Source organism: Vulpes vulpes, chromosome 12 (genome assembly GCF_048418805.1).
Source record: "Vulpes vulpes isolate BD-2025 chromosome 12, VulVul3, whole genome shotgun sequence".
In the NCBI taxonomy this organism is placed as follows: Eukaryota; Metazoa; Chordata; class Mammalia; order Carnivora; family Canidae; genus Vulpes; species Vulpes vulpes.
This window is the reverse complement of record NC_132791.1, coordinates 125,277,652-125,292,569: the sequence shown is the minus strand read 5'-3', so window position 1 is coordinate 125,292,569 and position 14,918 is coordinate 125,277,652.

Below are 14,918 nucleotides of genomic sequence, written 5' to 3'. Positions count from 1 at the left end.
CCAAGACCATTCAATGGACAAAGAACAATTTTCTCAACAGTGTTGAGAAAATTGGATATTCACATGCCAAAGAATGAAGTAATGCTTTTCTAGCACCATATACAAAAATCAACTCGAGCTTTTTCGCAATGGGTTTGTCGCCAGAACACAGGTGTCGTGAAAACCACCGCTAAACCTAAACCAAAATGGGAAAGGAAGAGACTCACAACATCGTCGTCATTGGACATGTAGATTCGGGCTAGTCTACCACTACTGGCCATCTGGTCTACAAATGTGGTGGGATCGACAAAAGAACTATCAAAAAATTTGAGAAGGAGGCTGCTGAGATGGGAAAAGGCTCCTTCAAGTATGCCTGGGTCTTGGATAAACTGAAAGCTGAACGTGAACGTGGTATCACCATTGATATCTCCCTGTGGAAATTCGAGACCAGCAAGTATTATGTGACCATCACTGATGCCCAAGGACACAGAGACTTTATCAAAAACATGATTATAGGCACATTTCAGGCTGACTGTGCTGTCCTGATTGTTGCTGCTGGTGTTGGTGAATTTGAAGCAGGTATCTCCAAGAATGGGCAGACCCGTGAGCATGCCCTTCTGGCTTACACACTGGGTGTAAAACAACTAATTGTTGATGTTAACAAAATGGATTCCACTGAACTACCCTACAGCCAGATGAGATACTAGGAAATCGTTAAGGAAGTCAGCACCTACATTAAGAAAATTGGCTACACCCCATACACAGTAGCATTTGTGCCAATTTCTGGTTGGAATGGTGACAACATACTGGACAAGTGCTAACATGCCTCGGTTCAAGGGATGGAAAGTCACCCATAAAGATGGGAATGCCAGCGGAACCACACTGCTTGAAGCCCTGGATTGCATTCTGCCACCAACACGTCCAACTGATAAGCCCTTGTGTCTGCCTCTCCAGGATGTCTACAAAATTGGTGGTATTGGTACTGTCCCAGTGGGTCGAGTGGAGACTGGTGTTCTTAAGCCTGGCATGGTGGTCACCTTTGCTCCAGTCAATGTTACAAGTGAAGTAAAGTCTGTTGAAATGCACCATGAAGCTTTGAGTGAGGCTCTTCCTGGGGACAATGTGGGCTTCAATGTCAAGAACATATCTGTCAAAGATGTTTGTTGTGGCAACGTGGCTGGTGACGGCAAAAATGACCCACCAATGGAAGCAGCTGGCTTCACAGCTCAGGTGATTATCCTGAAACATCCAGGCCAAATCAGTGCTGGATATGCACCTGTGCTGGATTGTCACACAGCTCACATTGCTTGCAAGTTTGTTGAGCTGAAGGAAAAGATAGATAGTTGTTCTGGAAAGAAGCTGGAAGATGGTCCCAAGTTCTTGAAATCTGGGGATGCTGCCATTGTTGATATGGTTCCTGGCAAACCCATCTGTGTTGAGAGCTTCTCTGACTTCCCCCCTGGGGACGTTTTGCTGTTTGTGACATGAGACAGACGGTTACCGTGGGTGTCATCAAAGCAGTGGACAAGAAGGCAACTGGAGCTGGCAAAGTCACCAAGTCTGCCCAGAAAGCTCAGAAGGCTAAATGAATATTATCCCCAATACCTGCCACCCCAGTCTTAATCAGTGGTGGAAGAACGGTCTCAGAACTGTTTGTGTCATTTGGCCATTTAAGTTTAATAGTAAAAGACTGGTTAATGATAACAATGCATTGTAAAACCTTCGGAAGGAAAGGAGAATGTTTTGTGGACCATTTTTTTTTTTTTTGTGCGTGTTTGGCAGTTTTAAGTTATTAGTTTTTAAAATCAGTACTTTTTAATGGAAACAACTTGACCAAAAATCTGTCACAGAATTTTGAGACCCATTAAAACAAAAGTTTAATGAGAAAAAAAAATCAACTCAAAACACATCAAAGTCTTAAATACAAGACCTAAAACCATAAAATGCTTAGAAGAAAACAGGTCAAAAGTTTTACAGCATTGGATTTGGTGATGACTTCTTAGATATGACACCAAAGGAATAAGGAACAGAAGTGAAAATAGAGGGATCCCTGGGTGGCGCAGCGGTTTGGCGCCTGCCTTTGGCCCAGGGCGCGATCCTGGAGACCCGGGATCGAATCCCACATCAGGCTTCCGGTGCATGAAGCCTGCTTCTCCCTCTGCCTGTGTCTCTGCCTCTCTCTCTCTCTCCCTGTGTGACTATCATAAATAAATAAAAATTAAAAAAAAAAGAAGTGAAAATAGACAAATGAAACCATGAAAAAATAAAATTCTATGCATCAAAAGACACTATCAACAAAATAAAAAAGCAACTCACAGAATAGGAGAAAATATTTACAAGTAATGTATCTGATAAGGGTTTAACATCCAGAATAGAGAACTCCCCAAACTCAACAATAAAAACCAAAAAACCTGATTTTAAAAATGGACAATAGAGATATTTCTCCAAATAATATATACAGCTGATAATCACACAAAAACACATGTTACATCACTATCCATTAGGGGAAATGCACATCAAAACTACAATGACATACCATCTCATACCCATTAGGATGGTTACTATAAAAAAACAGATATAAGAAATGTTGGCAAAGATGTGGAGAAACTGGAAATTTTGTGCACTGTTTGTTAAGAATATAAAATGGTGCAACCACTATTGATAAGGATATGGCACTTCCTAAAAAAAACCCTAAAAATAAAATTACCATATAATTCAGCAATTTTATTTCTAGGCATATATGAAAAAAAGTTAAAGTAGGGAGGGGCTCAAAGAGATATTTGTATACCCAAGTTTATAGCAGCATTATTCCCAAAAGTTAAACATAAAAGCAAACCAAGTGTCCATTGATGGATGAATAAACAAAATGTGGTATATGTATACAATAGAATATTATTCAGCCATTAAATAATGGAAATCTGAGATACGCTACAACAGGGATAACCTTGAGGATACTATGCTAATTGAAATTAACCAGTCACTGGGAGGAGGAGCAAGACGGCGGAAGAGTAGGGTCCCCAAGTCACCTGTCCCCACCAAATTACCTAGATAACCTTCAAATCATCCTGAAAATCTATGAATTCGGCCTGAGATTTAAAGAGAGACCAGCTGGAATGCTACAGTGAGAAGAGTTCGCGCTTCTATCAAGGTAGGAAGACAGGGAAAAAGAAATAAAGAAACAAAAGGCCTCCAAGGGGTAGGGGCCCCACGAGGAGCCGGGCTGAGGCCGGGGCGAGTGTCCCCAGGACAGGAGAGCCCCGTCCCGGAGGAGCAGGAGCTGCACCGACTTTCCCCGCGGAAAGGGGCCCGCAGGGAGTTAGAGCAGGACCCAGGAGGGCGGGGATGCCCTCGGGACACTAACAGACACCTGTGACCCGGGGAGAGTGCGCCGAGCTCCCTAAGGGCTGCAGCACGCACGGCGGGACCCGGAGCAGCTCGGAGGGGCTCGGGCGGCGGCTCCGCGGAGGGGGCTGCGGGGAGGGAGCGCGAATCCAACAGCGCAGGCCCCGGAGCACAGGGCGCCGGGACACAGCCCAGGATCCGGCCTCCCCCGGGACAGGCAGAGGCCGGGAGGGCCCAGGACATCAAGGACGCTCCTGCCCCGAGCTGAGCAGATCAGCGGCCTCGCCCCGGAGCCTCCAGGCCCTGCAGACGGAGAGCCCCGGAGTTACTGCGGGGGCTGACTCCAGGGCTCCAGAGCTGCCGTAGCCACTGGGGCTGTTCCTCCTGGGGCCTCACGGGGTAAACAACCCCCACTGAGCCCTGCACCAGGCAGGGGGCAGAGCAGTTCCCCAAGTGCTAACACCTGAAAATCAGCACAGCAGGCCCCTCCCCCAGAAGACCAGCTAAAGGGACCAGTTCCAGGGGAAGGGACTAAAAGTATACAGAATCAGCAGATACTCCCCCGTGTTTTTTTGTTTTTGTTTTTTTTCTTTTTGATTTGATTGCTTCCCCCACCCCTTTTTTTCACCCTTCTTTCTTTTTCTTCTTTTTTTCCTTCCTTTTTTCTTTTTTCTTTTTCTCTTTTCTTTCCTTCTATCTCTCTCTTTTTCTCCTTTTCCCAATACAACTTGTTTTTGGCCACTCTGCACTGAGCAAAATGACTAGAAGGAAAACCTCACCTCAAAAGAAAGAATCAGAAACAGTCCTCTCTCCCACAGAGTTACAAAATCTGGATTACAATTCAATGTCAGAAAGCCAATTTAGAAGCACTATTATGCAGCTACTGGTGGCTCTAGAAAAAAGCATAAAGGACTCAAGAAACTTCATGACTGCAGAATTTAGATCCAATCAGGCAGAAATTAAAAATCAATTGAATGAGATGCAATCCAAACTAGAAGTCCTAATGACGAGGGTTAATGAGGTGGAAGAATGAGTGAGTGACACAGAAGACAAGTTGATGGCAAAGAGGGAAACTGAGGAAAAAAGAGATAGACAATTAAAAGACCATGAAGACAGATTAAGGGAAATAAACGACAGCCTGAGGAAGAAAAACCTACGTTTAATTGGGGTTTCCGAGGGCACCGAAAGGGACAGAGGGCCAGAATATGTATTTGAACAAATCCTAGCTGAAAACTTTCCTAATCTGGGAAGGGAAACAGGCATTCAGATCCAGGAAATAGAGAGATCCCCCTGTAAAATCAATAAAAACCGTTCAACACCTCGACATTTAATAGTGAAGCTTGCAAATTTCAAAGATACAGAGAAGATCCTTAAAGCAGCAAGAGACAAGAAATTCCTGACTTTTATGGGGAGGAATATTAGGGTAACAGCAGACCTCTCCACAGAGACCTGGCAGGCCAGAAAGGGCTGGCAGGATATATTCAGGGTCCTAAATGAGAAGAACATGCAACCAAAAATACTTTATCCAGCAAGGCTCTCATTCAAAATGGAAGGAGAAATAAAGAGCTTCCAAGACAGGCAGGAACTGAAAGAATATGTGACCTCCAAACCAGCTCTGCAAGAAATTTTAAGGGGGACTCTTAAAATTCCCCTTTAAGAAGAAGTTCAGTGGAACAATCCACAAAAACAAGGACTGAATAGATATCATGATGACACTAAAGTCATATCTGTCAATAGTAACTCTGAACGTGAACGGGCTTAATGACCCCATCAAAAGGCGCAGGATTTCAGACTGGATAAAAAAGCAGGACCCATCTATTTGCTCTCTACAAGAGACTCATTTTAGAAAGAAGGACACCTACAACCTGAAAATAAAAGGTTGGAGAACCATTTACCATTCAAATGGTCCTCAAAAGAAAGCAGGGGTAGCCATCCTTATATCAGATAAACTAAAATTTACCCTGAAGACTGTAGTGAGAGATGAAGAGGGACACTATCTCATACTTAAAGGATCTATCCAACAAGAGGACTTAACAATCCTCAATATATATGCCCCGAATGTGGGAGCTGCCAAATATTTAAACCAATTAATAACCAAAGTGAAGAAATACTTAGATAATAATACACTTATACTTGGTGACTTCAATCTAGCTCTTTCTACCCTCAATAGGTCTTCTAAGCACAACATCTCCAAAGAAACGAGAGCTTTAAATGATACACTGGACCAGATGGATTTCACGGATATCTACAGAACTTTACATCCAAACTCAACTGAATACACATTCTTCTCAAGTGCACATGGAACTTTCCCCAGAATAGACCACATACTGGGTCAAAAATCGGGTCTGAACTGATACCAAAAGATTGGGATCGTCCCCTGCATATTCTCAGACCATAATGCCTTGAAATTAGAACTAAATCACAACAAGAAGTTTGGAAGGACCACCAACACGTGGAGGTTAAGTACCATCCTGCTAAAAGATGAAAGGGTCAACCAGGAAATTAAGGAAGAATTAAAAAGATTCATGGAAACTAATGAGAATGAAGATACAACCGTTCAAAATCTTTGGGATGGAGCAAAAGCAGTCCTGAGGGGGAAATACATCGCAATACAAGCATCCATTCAAAAACTGGAAAGAACTCAAATACAAAAGCTAACCTTACACATAAAGGAGCTAGAGAAAAAACAGCAGATGGACCCTACGCCCAGCAGAAGAAGAGAGTTAATTAAAATTCGAGCAGAACTCAACGAAATCCAGACCAGAAGAACTGTGGAACAGATCAACAGAACCAGGAGTTGGTTCTTTGAAAGAATTAATAAGATAGATAAACCATTAGCCAACCTTATTAAAAAGAAGAGAAAGAAGAATCAAATTAATAAAATCATGAATGAGAAAGGAGAGATCACTACCAACACCAAGGAAATACAAACGATTTTAAAAATATATTATGAACAGCTATACGCCAATAAATTAGGCAATCTAGAAGAAATGGACGCATTCCTGGAAAGCCACAAACTACCAAAACTGGAACAGGAAGAAATTGAAAACCTGAACAGGCCAATAACCAGGGATGAAATTGAAGCAGTCATCAAAAACCTCCCAAGACACAAGAGTCCAGGGCCAGATGGCTTCCCAGGGGAATTCTATCAAACGTTTAAAGAAGAAATCATACCTATTCTACTAAAGCTGTTTGGAAAGATAGAAAGAGATGGAGTACTTCCAAATTCGTTCTATGAGGCCAGCATCACTTTAATTCCAAAACCAGACAAAGACCCCACCAAAAAGGAGAATTACAGACCAATGTCCCTGATGAACATGGATGCAAAAATTCTCAACAAGATACTAGCCAATAGGATCCAACAACACATTAAGAAAATTATTCACCATGACCAAGTAGGATTTATCCCCGGGACACAAGGCTGTTTCAACACTCGTAAAACAATCAGTGTGATTCATCATATTAGCAAGAGAAAAACCAAGAACCATATGATCCTCTCATTAGATGCAGAGAAAGCATTTGACAAAATACAGCATCCATTCCTGATCAAAACTCTTCAGAGTGTAGGGATAGAGGGAACTTTCCTTGACATATTAAAAGCCATCTATGAAAAGCCCACAGCAAATATCATTCTCAATGGGGAAGCACTGGGAGCCTTTCCCCTAAGATCAGGAACAAGACAGGGATGTCCACTCTCACCACTGCTATTCAACATAGTATTGGAAGTCCTAGCCTCAGCAATCAGACAACAAAAAGACATTAAAGGCATTCAAATTGGCAAAGAAGAAGTCAAACTCTCCCTCTTCGCCGATGACATGATACTCTACATAGAAAACCCAAAAGCCTCCACCCCAAGATTGCTAGAACTCATACAGCAATTTGGTAGCGTGGCAGGATACAAAATCAATGCCCAGAAATCAATGACATTTCTATACACTAACAATAAGACTGAAGAAAGAGAAATTAAGGAGTCAATCCCATTTACAATTGCACCCAAAAGCATAAGATACCTAGGAATAAACCTAACCAAAGAGATAAAGGATCTATACCCTAAAAACTATAGAACACTTCTGAAAGAAATTGAGGAAGACACAAAGAGATGGAAAAATATTCCATGCTCATGGATTGGAAGAATTAATATTGTGAAAATGTCAATGTTACCCAGGGCAATTTACATGTTTAATGCAATCCCTATCAAAATACCATGGACTTTCCTCAGAGAGTTAGAACAAATTATTTTAAGATTTGTGTGGAATCAGAAAAGACCCCGAATAGCCAGGGGAATTTTAAAAAAGAAAACCATAGCGGGGGCATCACAATGCCAGATTTCAGTTTGTACTACAAAGCTGTGGTCATCAAGACAGTGTGGTACTGGCACAAAAACAGACACATAGATCAATGGAACAGAATAGAGAAGCCAGAAGTGGACCCTGAACTTTATGGTCAACTGATATTTGATAAAGGAGGAAAGACTATCCATTGGAAGAAAGACAGTCTCTTCAATAAATGGTGTTGGGAAAATTGGACATCCACATGCAGAAGAATGAAACTAGACCACTCCCTTTCACCATACACAAAGATAAACTCAAAATGGATGAAGGATCTAAATGTGAGACAAGATTCCATCAAAATCCTAGAGGAGAACACAGGCAACACCCTTTTTGAACTTGGCCACAGTAACTTCTTGCAAGATACATCCACAAAGGCAAAAGAAACAAAAGCAAAAATGAACTATTGGGACTTCATCAAGATAAGAAGCTATTGCACAGCAAAGGATACAGTCAACAAAACTAAAAGACAACCTAAAGAATGGGAGAAGATATTTGCAAATGACATATCAGATCAATGGCTAGTTTCCAAAATCTATAAAGAACTTATTAAACTCAACACCAAAGAAACAAACAATCCAATCATGAAATGGGCAAAAGACATGAAGAGAAATCTCACAGAGGAAGACATGGACATGGCCAACATGCACATGAGAAAATGCTCTGCATCACTTGCCGTCAGGGAAATACAAATCAAAACCACAATGAGATACCACCTCACACCAGTGAGAATGGGGAACATTAACAAGGCAGGAAACAACAAATGTTGGAGAGGATGCGGAGAAAAGGGAACCCTCTTACACTGTTGGTGGGAATGTGAACTGGTGCAGCCACTCTGGAAAACTGTGTGGAGGTTCCTCAAAGAGTTAAAAATAGACCAGCCCTACGACCCAGCAATTGCACTGTTGGGGATTTACCCCAAAGTAATGAATTAAGGTGACTAGTATGTTTCAAAATTCAATATAATTATTTTTTCTATTTTTTCTCACATTTCAAATTTGAAATTTTGGTATGATTTTTTAAAGTGACAATAAATCTCAAATGGCAAAGTTATCCTCTGTATTTATTTCTTTTAATGATAGAAATGGGGACGATGTCCTTAAAAATTATTAAAGCTGATTATCACACAGTTCACAAAGAAAACATTGTTTTCCTTAAGTGTCCTGAAATACACAGATAAACTATACTTTGTTTCTTCTTCACCAGCTGGCTAAGAAGCGTGTATCTCAAAATACTTCCTTTGACACAAATTAACAAACGTGTTAAGCCCCAAATATCATCCATTACTATTAGTTGTGCTAATAGTTATCTGTAAATTGTGAGATTAAATTGCTTAAAATGTTTATCTACATCAGTTGTGTTTTTTTTTAATGATAGTCACACACACACAGAGAGAGAGAGAGAGAGAGAGAGAGAGAGAGAGAGGCAGAGACACAGGCAGAGGGAGAAGCAGGCTCCATGCACCGGGAGCCCGACGTTTGATTCGATCCCGGGTCTCCAGGATCGTGCCTTGGGCCAAAGGCAGGCGCTAAACCGCTGCGCCACCCAGGGATCCCCTCTACATCAGTTTTTAAACCAGAATCATGCACATGGATAGTTCTTATTTTAAAAATAGTTTATATTATAATGAAAGATATTATATTACACAATAAATGAGTAGTTACAGAGCTACAGTACATAATGCTTTACCTGTATTCTCTAATTCAATCCTCCTGATTGTGAGATGAGTATTTAAGTCCCCATATTTCACAGATGAGGAACTAAAGCTGGAATAAATATAATATCTTACACAAGATCACACAGCTAAGTATGAGGTAGAACTTTTTAAAGATTTAAACCCCCATGTATCTCATTTTAGACCCACAGACTTGACCTATATCCCCATGCCTCCTATATTATTAAAACTATTTGAAGAGGAAAAAAAATCATACTTTGTTTTTCATAGAGCACTTTGTCCCTATTATTAAAAATGTCAGTTTTTAAAACTCAACAATATATAGTTAGGAAGGAAACATCTCTAGTTTTAAACTTACAGATAATCATCAAAAGAGAAAATAACACATGTATAACACACACACACACACACATATATATATATACATATATATATAAATAAAAACATTTTTCTTTAATTTTTCTATAAATGGCATATCCTATAGAGAATTTTTCTGTTTGGTCTTTGTCTCCCTATATATGATGCACATATTAGCCAATGTTTGTTATATGTTTCAATACTTCAGGGACTTGGGATTTATAAATACTTATAAATTTCACATTTGACAAGTAACAGTTCAGAATTTTTAAATTTTGAGCAGAATTTCTTCACTTAGTTTGGACTGTGATAAAACATCTCAGAACCATATTACTGATATAAATGTAATGAATAACATTATTTATACTGTGAAGTTATTAGTACTAGAAATTAAGTAAAACCCATGTTTTTCCCTGTGTTCAGTGCAAGATCCTTTCTTGCACTGGTTAATTTTTTTTAATAAATTAATTTTTTATTGGTGTTCAATTTACCAACATACAGAATAACACCCAGTGCTCATCCCGTCAAGTGCCCCCGTCAGTGCCTGTCACCCATTCACCCCCACCCCCCGCCCTCCTCCCCTTCCACCACCCCTAGTTCATTTCCCAGAGTTAGGAGTCTTTATGTTCTGTCTCCCTTTCTGATATTTCCCACACATTTCTTCTCCCTTCCCTTATATTCCCTTTCACTATTATTTATATTCCCCAAGACAAACAGCTCAGCATCCTTAGGCTTCAGTTTCACTAGCTGTAAAATAAAAGCACTGCAATAATTAACTCCAAACGCACTTGCAGTGTCACAATTCTATGAGGTTACCTTATAAAGGACAGAACTCTCCAACAGTCAAATATAAAGAATAAGAAAGGATCTTGCAGTGGGTTAAGTTGTCTCTTGATTCTGGTTCAGGTCATGATTTCTGAGTCATGAGATCGAGGCTGGCATGCTCAGCAAAGTGTCTGCTTGAGATTCTCTCTCTCCCTCTCCCTCTGCCCCTCCCCTGCTCACTCTCTCTCAAATAATCCTTATTTGTTTTAAAAATATTTTATTTATTTATTCATGAGAGGCACAGAGAGAGAGAGAGGCAGAGACACAGGAAGAGGGAGAAGCAGGCTCCATGTAGGGAGCCCGACATGGGACTCGATCCCGGGTCTCCAGGATCACGTCCTGGGCTGAAGGCGGCACTAAACCGCTGAGCCACCCAGGCTGCCCTCTCTCAAATAATCTTTAAAAGAAAAAAGAATGAAAAATAAAAAAGGAATGGAGTATGCACATTAAAATTTCGACACTGCCATACTGTCCTCAAAAACACTGATCAATTTACACCTATAAACAATCTATGAGAGTGCTTAATTTCTAGGTTTAACAAAAATGAAAAACTAAACACAAATGGGACACAAGGGCTATTTTAGGTCTGTTAGTATTCTAATAATTAAATTTATTATCTGTTATCAATGCTCAGTGATTTAAGGTATAAAGTGACATATGTAGGTGTGTGCACACGTGTTTATCTATGTATGTATGAATATGAATGTTAACAGTGGTGACAGAACTAAGGAAGAATTTTAAATGTTTATTCTGCTTACTTCTATAACAGACGTATATACTTGAATAATAAGAAGAGTTTTTAAAAATTTGTCATCAGCAGGACAACTCATTGCAGGCTTGACCCAAATGCGAGAAGTAAGTAGGACAAAAGGGGTTGGATCTTACGTTGGTGGATCTCTAAAAGTTGTGCTACTCTGAGTGTGGTCCATAGACCTGTACTAGTGTCCAAATTGTATGTTACCAGATGAAATGAAGAAATTAAGAATAGTCACAAAGTTTTATAGCAAGCTGACACTGCTGTGGTACACAAACACAACATCAATGGGCTTATGGTTTGCAAGGTCCATCTTTGTTATTTGTTTTCCTTTCTCTAGCAATTCACTTTTTACAAAAGTTATGGCTTACAACTTTTTAAAAGGTTCCTTACCACTAAAAATTCTCTAAAGTTTAGTATTAGTGTCAGGTCCAGGAGGGACACTCAGCAGGTTTTCTACTTAACATTCCAGAAATTAACATCTGTACACCAATACTCAATACCCCTTTACCTGTATCAGACATCACCTGTAAGGATCTTAATCTTGCTTGAGTTCTTACTCTTGATTTCAGTCTCCTTGCTTGGATGGGGCTTAGTAGGATCTTAGTAAGGGTCTTAATCTAATCCACTAATAACTACATCTAAAAGAAATCAAGAAAAAATAGAATACATGTTATTTAAAATATGGAGGTAAATATTTAAATTTTAAAGAGGAGGGGTGGCAATGCCTGGCTGGCTTGGTTAGTAAAGCACATGACTTTTAATCTCAGGGTTGTGAGCTTAACTCCCACACTAGACATGGAGCCTACTTAAAATTAGTAAGATAAAATAAAATATGGAGGTAAAAACCCAAAGAAATGCATGTGCAATAAAGAAGATAAAAACAGAATAGTGGGACAAAGAATGATCAGGGTTCTTTTAGTGCAAGTAGTCAGGGAAGGACCCTCTACTGTGAAGACATTAGTTTTCGTGATGCAAAGAAGCAACTACAGGAAAACTGTAGATGAGAGTTCCAGGCACAGGGAACAGAATATAAAAAATGCCCTGAGGGACGCCTGGGTGGCTCAGTGGTTGAGCATCTGCCTTCAGCTCTGGGCGTGATCCCAGATTCCTGGGATCGAGTCCTGCATTGGGCTCCCTGCATGGAGCCTGCTTGTCCCTCTGCCTGTGTCTCTGCCTCTCTGTGTCTATTATGAATAAATAAACAAAATCTTTAAAAAAAATAAAAAAATAAGAGAAATTACGCCCTGAAAGCTTGGTGTGTTCAAGTGGCTGTAAGAAAAAAAAAAAATCAGTGTTACTGGAGCTTAGAGAAGAGGCAGAAGTGTGGAAAGAAGGTAAAATAGGTGGCAGGAGCCATACTATCATTGTATGGGAAATTGAAACTTCTGGTTTGGATGGTGTCCCATAGCAAAATATAAATTTTCAAGAATTTTGTAAGCTGGTTTATAAACACAGTGATTACTAAAAATTATTTAAACTTATAATTAAAATAAAGGTAACAAATTCTCAAAACTTATCACCTCCTAATTATTTAACTATTACAGGTATAATACACCACCTCAAAATATGCCAGTTTGGCATAAAGATTATTTTGAGCTAAAGGCAATCTAGAAAGAACAAAGATAAGAAAAGCTCTGTATCCTCCCCATCTGCCTAAAAGTGGGACACAAATTTCCTTTTGCAAAGGTGTTTTCTCTCATTCCCATACCAACAGGAGAGGAATAAGCATTATCACCAATATTATTATGATAAAAAGTCAGCACTGGGATGGGTGTTTACAAATAACTTAGAATAGCCTCTAATAGCTTCCCCTATATAGTTACTGCCTTTAGAAGTCCCCAATCCCTCTCCTTCGTCTTGTCACTTCACAAATTTATCACCCTTTGTTAAAATGGTATGTAAAACCCTGCATCTATCCTCCTTTTTTGAATTAATTCCTTTTCTTTTCTTTTCTTTTTTTTTTTTTAAGATTTTATTTATTTTGAGAGAGTGCAAACGAGTACAGAGCACAAGCCCATGGAGGCTCAGTCTCACAACTCTGGGATCATGACCTGAGCCAAAATCCTCTTCTGTTTTACTGAATAAAACCAGTGTTTCATGACCTTTTCATCAGTTTCGTGATTTAGCTCTTCCTTTTTTGTTGCGGGCCTTTATACGGAGGGCGGAGGGAGGCAAACGACAGCACGGCACAAGGACGCTTTCCCCTTTCCCAGCTCCACATAACGCAATGAAAGCGAACGAACACCAGGTCGTGGGGGCGGGGAGAAGGGGAGGTGGATCAACCAGTATTTCGCCCTCGGCCTCAAGGGGGCGCAGCCGTGTTTCCGGGGGGCCGGGAGGCTGCAGGGCGAGCAGGGAGGGCGGCGCCGGAAACCGGGGGCTGCAGGGACACCAAGCGTTTTTAAGGGGGCGGCTGGGGCGCGGGAGTCAAGGGCAGGGGGCCTTCAGGGCTAGAGAAGGGTAGGCTCAGACCGGGCGCTCTGGAGGCGAGCAGGCAGGACGGCTGTGGTACCCGCGGAGAGGGAGGGGCCACCATCGCCTTCACCTATTAATCGCTACTGTGAGGGACGCTCCGGACGCCTCGGTAACACCGCGGTCGGAAGTGACGCGACTCTACTTCCGTTCTGGCCCGCCTGGAGGCCCCGCCCCTTGGCCCCAGCCCCGCCCTTCCCTCGCTGTCCCAGTCTCCAGGAGATGCCAAACGCAAAGCCGTGAGGACGTGGAACCTGCTAGCTCTCACCGCCATTGTTTTGTTTTGTTTTTTTGTTTTTCTCACCGCCATCGTTAAACGGCTTTGAGGCAAAGGATTTTGAAACGGAAGCTAACGTGAATTTCTGGAAATTGGGGCTCACCTTATTACAAAGATGTTCATTTCCACCAAGGGCATTAAAGATGTGGGAGAAATACACAGAATCTTTGATATTTAAGTAATTTATTCATTCATAAATAAGAAAAACGGATCCTTTTAGCTATGTGGCAGCTCGTGCCCAGGATCAAAGAATAAGTGACAGGTGATTGTAGTCCAGTGCAATTTCCAAATTTAAACTCTTTAGTGGCTAAAGCCTAAACCAGTTTTGTTTCATTTTTAAAATTGAGGTATAATAGACAGATACCATTAGTTTCAGGTGTACAGTATAATGATGATATTACTTGTTTATATTGCCAAGTGGTCACTACAATAAATCTAGTTAATATCTGTCACAATATGTAATTACAACTAAACCATTATAATGGCAACCTGAACCCGCTAGGACACCGCACTTCTTGGATTTCCACGTGGAATAAGAGAAAATAATGGTGCCAAGCCAAAATTTCTTCCCCCTCGCTTTTTAAAAAAAAGATTTAATTATGAGAGACACAGAGAGAGAGGCAGAGATATAGACAGAGGGCGGAGCAGGCTCCCTGTGGGGAGCCATATGGGGGACTTGATCCCAGGACCCCGGGATCACAACCTGGGATCCTGAGCTGAGCTGAAGGCAGACAGACAGTCACTGAACCACCCAGGCACCCCTCTTTCCCCTTAATATTAGATTTCTATGTACTAGGGATTGAGTGGTAGTGATAGTAGTCTTGTACCAATTATTCATGAAGTCACAATAAAAGTTAGGCCAACCCAATTAACAGAAATACGGAAGTATAGGTGGTTACAATCTTC